This window comes from Uloborus diversus, unplaced genomic scaffold (genome assembly GCF_026930045.1).
Source record: "Uloborus diversus isolate 005 unplaced genomic scaffold, Udiv.v.3.1 scaffold_259, whole genome shotgun sequence".
NCBI classification, from domain to species: domain Eukaryota; kingdom Metazoa; phylum Arthropoda; class Arachnida; order Araneae; family Uloboridae; genus Uloborus; species Uloborus diversus.
In genome coordinates this window covers 151,002-157,001 of record NW_026558416.1, presented here as the reverse complement: position 1 = coordinate 157,001, position 6,000 = coordinate 151,002, and the positions used below count along the sequence as shown (strand labels likewise).

The 6,000-nt window shown below is 30.1% G+C and overlaps 1 protein-coding gene across 1 annotated transcript in view; it reads right to left on the bottom strand.

Annotated features, from left to right (window-relative positions):
• Nucleotides 1-1,429: 1,429 nt before the first annotated feature.
• Nucleotides 1,430-6,000, bottom strand: part of LOC129233223 (uncharacterized) — a 42,089-nt gene continuing 37,518 nt past the window's right edge. The window contains exon 9 of the mRNA XM_054867281.1: nt 1,430-1,508. The gene's annotated coding sequence lies outside the window, so the exon portion shown is untranslated. The remainder of the gene's footprint in view (nt 1,509-6,000) is intronic.

Sequence of the window (6,000 nt, the reverse complement as noted above, 5' to 3'; positions counted from 1 at the left end):
GGGCTAGAAATATTCCTATGCCAGAACAGGAGTAAAGGTAGCTTATATGCGGCAGGCATAGGAGAAAGGGACCAACATAGCATCAGGCAACTTGTGTGTGTGTTTTTTTTTTGTTTAGTGTCTGAGGTAAAAAGAATTTGAACATAGTTGCCGGTCCTCACATTTTGCACACTCAACTCCCTTTAGCTCCTGCACTAATTGCTATAGCTGAAAAAAATGTTTGGTGAAAGGAACTTACCTTAGGGTTTAGGGGACTTACCAAAAGAGAGAGATAGAGAGAAAAAAGTTGGTTTTAAATCTATTTACACTATATTTGCATTGTTTGTACAATTAAAAAGCCAAAAGTTTTGGGTGATGGCGTTCCACCGTGTCCCCTTCCCCTACCTTACTACACTTTTGTAAATACATGTAAATACTTTTCTTTAAATACCAGGAGTGTCAACTGTCACCTCCTAACGCCCTTAAGTATTTGTTGGGTTTGCTTTGGTAACCAATAAGACAAAACTTGAGTTGAATTGTTGTTTTAAAGTTGTCATTTCTCTGGAATAACTTTCCACTTGATAGTGGTTTTTAAATTTGACTAGGGTTCGTACTCAATTTCAGAAATAAAATAAAGGAGTTTTGAAGGAGCAAAATGAGATTTTGAAGGAGTACTAATAGGCTGTCAAAAAATGATGTCGCAATTTTTTTTCAACATGTTTGACCCTTGTCCCCTTTTGTCACATGATGATGACCTTTTTACAATATTATAACTGCAATTTACAAAAACAATTGCTTTTTTAAACACAATCACTTACTATAATACATCTACTTATGTATTTTTGAATACTTAAAAAATGATTAGACAACCATTGTTGTTGAGAGCGTGGGGGAGGAAAACACAATTGTCATAAAACTTGAAAAAATAGCCAAGCACTATTTAAGCATGTTTTACTTCACTTATGAAATGTCTTAGTCATCTAATATCTTCATATTCAACTTTTACGACTTCTATGATCAATTTGTAAATTCAATCTTTATGAAAAAAATAAACAAACGAAATTACTACTGCCCTTTTACCTTTGTCCTTGTGACAAAATTAACTCGTCGATCAAAGTATTTTAAGTTACTCTCATAGAACTAAAATGAAGGAATTTACAGTTTGAATCAAATCAATTACTTATTTTAAAAACTTTCTAGTTTTTTTGTGAAATTGCTCCAAGAACATTGAAAAATAAAGGCTTATGCTGACACATATTAATTAAAGTCTTAAAATCATCTGAAAAAAGAATAATTTTTATTTTCAAAAATACCCTATGTTCATACAGTAAAATGTTTTGTTCGGTAAACAGAGAATTTTCATCTCCCGAAAAGATGTAATAAAAATTATGTTTACAGATTTCCAAAGCAAAAAAAAAAAAAACAACATACATTGAATTTTATTACATTGAAAAAAGTTTACATGAGCATAAATATTACGATACATAGCCTTGACAATAATTGGATTCACGTGCCAGTCTGAGCCTCACCTATAAATAAATGGAAATTTTCAATTTCTTTATGAAAAGTTAGTTATACATAGTGATGTAAAATACCCGGGTGTTTATTTTTAGGGGCAAATTCCCAGGGTATATACCCGGGTAAATACTCAAAATGGGTATTTGCCCGGGTATTTATTTTAAAAATTTATATTCAACTAAAATACTTTTCTGTTTGTATTCCACTATGTTTATATACAGGGTCTATTCCAAAAGTAATGCAATTATTTTTTAAAGTAATTTATTGAACAGATTTGCACAAACACTTAAAATTTTTCAAAGTAATGTCCTTGCGCTTCTGCACATTCTTCCATCGTCTCTGCCATGACTGGTAAGTGCCCTGAAAGGTGTTTTTGAGGACCTCCACTAAGGTCTTCGTCACTGCTGATTGGATCAATCCGAGAGAACAAAAAGAAGTCTGTCGGTAGCGACGTCAGGACTTTAGGTTGCTGGGACAGCGTTTTCACCTGGTGTTTAGCCAGGAACTCCGATTCTTAGCGCATTATGGCAAGGTACTTGGGCACAAACTTGCTCAGGGTTCGAAAATATCATATTTTCGAAAATGTTCGATATTTTGATATATATCGGATATTTTGATATACATCAGATATTTTCAATATGTATAATTACAATATGTAGACTTAAAATTAAGGTTTCTCTCATTATTTATATCTATTATTTCATTTTACATTTCTATCAAACTGTCCAAAACTACGCTAAAGTTAAAGGAGTGTAATGTAATCAATTAGTTTTTACTGCAATATCGTAATGCATAAATATAGATATTAATGAGGTTTAATCAATGAGTATTTGATAATATTTTTTTACAAAATGTTCATTTAAAAATATTTTACTTAAAAAAATTGCCAATAACTATTACATAAAAACTTCCTTACGGAACAGTTGGTAGAGTTATGAAAGGAAATTCACAACATTACCAAGAAAACTAATTTTAGTTCCATTTATAACTCAGAGGAATGTTATTAAATGTGCAATACTGAGTTGAAAAAAAAAAAAAAAAAAAAAGCAATTTTTTAAATGTTTTTTGCAAATAAGTTTTGCATAATGCAGGCTCTGCAGACAGTTTTTAGAAAAAAATAGTAGGAAAAATAGGAGCAAAAATTCCATAAATAGGAAAAAATATGCTTTAAAAAATAGGAAAAAAAAGGAAGAAAATTGCAACTATATATACATATAAAATATCACAATTACAAATTTAACTATGAAAAAAAAGCTACAAAGCTGTGCAATGTTTATTTAACATACTAGCTGTGTGCCCGGCGTTGCACGGGCTACTTAAAAAATGAAAGATCTGTTCAATTGATGTTTTTGTATTACTCTGACATCAGTTTCTAAAACGCTACGGAGTAAACAAATACGCGTAATGCAAGGTTTGCAAAAAACCAGTAGAGCATATTTTTGTCAAAAATCTCTTTAACGTTAATCATAGTTATCAATGATACAAGTTATGAGTATTTTCAATTAGCACAAAAGATGAAAATATATGCATTATCAACTATAATCTTTGCTCACGTTAAAATGAATTACATCTGATAGACTATATCTGAACTATTTATGTACAATTACAATCAGCTTTTTACATAGAATGACACATACTTTTTGGTTGATTACGAGAAACTAAAGCACTAAGACTAAATAACTACCAATACGCATTGATTTAATACCAAGTCATCAGATTCCAATTTAACTTTAGTTAAAATCCTTAAAAACTATCTTTTTTGTTCAACTCTGTTTCACAAAGAAATCCAAACAATCTTAATTTAACATGCTCTTTTAACGATACAAACTGTATTTTAAAAATAGAAACAGGAAGGAAAAAGAGAGTTATTACAATTCGAAAACTCACCCATGTGACGGGAAAAAGTCCAACAAAATAAACATAATTAGTCGCACATCCTAAGTGTACCAAAATATGAGGCCGGTGAATGATAAACTTACACTACAGTCAATAAACATACAGTGGCTCCCAAAAGTAATCGTACACCTACGACTTTCAATGAAATAGGCCCTTATCTATTGGTTAGAATTAATATTTCGAAATAGGTATTTTATTATAAGATCTATGATTTATTTTTAACAAAACCACAAGAAAATTTTTAGTAAAACATTAAAACTTATTTTTTCTTAAATTAAAAACCAAAAAATGCCAGAAATTTTATCTCACAAAAGTCTTTATACACTTTGAAAAAAATGTCAAAAAATTAGTAAATAATCTAACTTTTTACTAAGTTATTATTTAGTAGAATATGATGCAGTAGCAACAACAGCTTTTACACGTCTGAGAATAGATTTCATTGTTTTTTCTTTCTTTTTTTATGCAATTTCTGAGTAAGTGTTCAGCTGCACTTCGATCCGTACTGTTTCTAGTTCGCTTCAATGATGTATTTTCGTAATCTAGCCACCAGAAATCTTCAAATATGTTCCATTAAGTTTAAATCTGGCGATTGAGGAGACATTTCTAAGCTTAAGGACAATTTTTGAGGCAAACGTGTGCTTCTTATCGTTATCTTGATAAAAAACAAAGTTGTTCCCAATTACCAAATTTTGAGCTAATAGTTTAAAATTGTTTTTTTAAATATTTAAATGAACAGCATGATTCATTATTTCATCAAAAAATTCCAAATTTCCAAGTCCTGATGCTGATATATACCCTCACACAAGAACACCTTCACCGTCCTGATTAACTGATCCAACTAAGTTCTTAAGATTAAATTCCTCATTTTTTTCTTCCATTTACAATTATACAACAATTTAACCCAAATTGTTAAATTTATTTTCATCTATAAGTAAGACGTTGTTCCAAAACGTTTTGAGCTTATTTATCATTGATTTTACGACGGAAAGCGTAAGTTTATTGTTACAAGAAAATTTCTGCAGGAAGAGTTCCCAAATTAATCCAGCTATCAGAGAACTTGGCGAAGAATTGTAGGTGATAATTAAACGTAAAATGTTTCATTCAATTCTGCAGAAACTTTTTCAGTTTTGAAATGTGTATTTTTCATATTTTTTTTACTGTAAACCTCTGATCTTAACTTTGCCCGTTGACCTTTTCTTACCTTATTTTTGATTGGATTCTTGTCTTTAATGTCTTTATAGCATTTTATCAAGCACTTCACTATAGAATGATATAACTTAACTAATTTAGAGACATTTCAAACCAATTTACGGCTACTGTGAGAGAAAAAATCAAATTTCGAATCGTGTTTGTTGTTTTCTATGCATACCTGCCATTTAAAAATAATAAGCAGAATATTGGGGAATAAATAAACAAAAGATTAAAGGCAAATGACTTTACTGTGTCATTACAATGCAAAAATAATTAAATAAACCACATCTAATTTTAATTATGAATTTATTCGAAAATATTTCAGTGTACGATGACTTTGGTGTCGTATTTTTTCTCTGCCTCTTCGTTCTTTGACAAATTTCAAAAATAAAATCTGGCAGTATTTTGGAAAAAACTACTGGGTTTTATTAAGAATGGAATAGGAATGGTGTGCAAAAAAATTAGACTTCATATTCGAATTCATTTTTGCGTTATTTTGGTTTTACTACAAACAGGGTTCATACTCTATTTAGATAAAAAAATTCCATGACTTTTTCATGACCTCATTACAGGAAGAGAATAGCACTATTTTCTTTCAAACTTGCTAATTTTTGGAAATGAGCATTAGCAAAACGTTTACATGGAATGCTATAGCCTCATTGAAGCACTTACTCATAATGGAAAAAATATAAGTGAACACTTAAAAAACTAAACTATTCTTATTTGTCTTCACCATAAATTTAAGTAAAGTAAAAATGCAGTGAAACGAATATGATGATGCTTAATTTTTTTTCTTTTTTTTTATAAACAGGCAGAATGATATTGAATGGGGCAAAGGTTGAATGAGTCATCACTAAGTTTCAATAAATTTGCTTCAAAAGTTGCCTTTTAGTGTCAACAGTGCATTATCATCCACGTAACTTGACAGTATTTTGGTTCTTTAAAGTAAAGCCACATAGTTTAGTTTTCTGTTTCTAAACCAGAGCTGTTTTTGAAGAAAAAAAACCATTTAGTAATGAATCAATCTTCTGATTCAAAAGTATACTTGTTTTGTTCACTTATTTGTACATTTTCAAATGCATATAAATTAATACGTTCAGAAATTCCAGAACACATTTAATTCCCGACACTGAACGTAGCAGTGGGTCGCATGGATTAGTTTTCCAGGTCGTATGTTGGGCACTACTGTTTTAGAGTATTAGAATTCCTCTTTTTCTGTATTCTATCGCCTGACTAAAGATCTTTATTTTCTAAAACCTTCAACAAATTAAGATAAACTATGATAAATTTAATAATAAAGTTCTTACGAGTGATGGAATCGAACTCGGATGCAATTAAATTGCTTTTTTTGAGTGGGCGGGACAAAACTAAGAACGTAAATTTCGCTACTACAGAATATGAAACATAAGAAGTGTT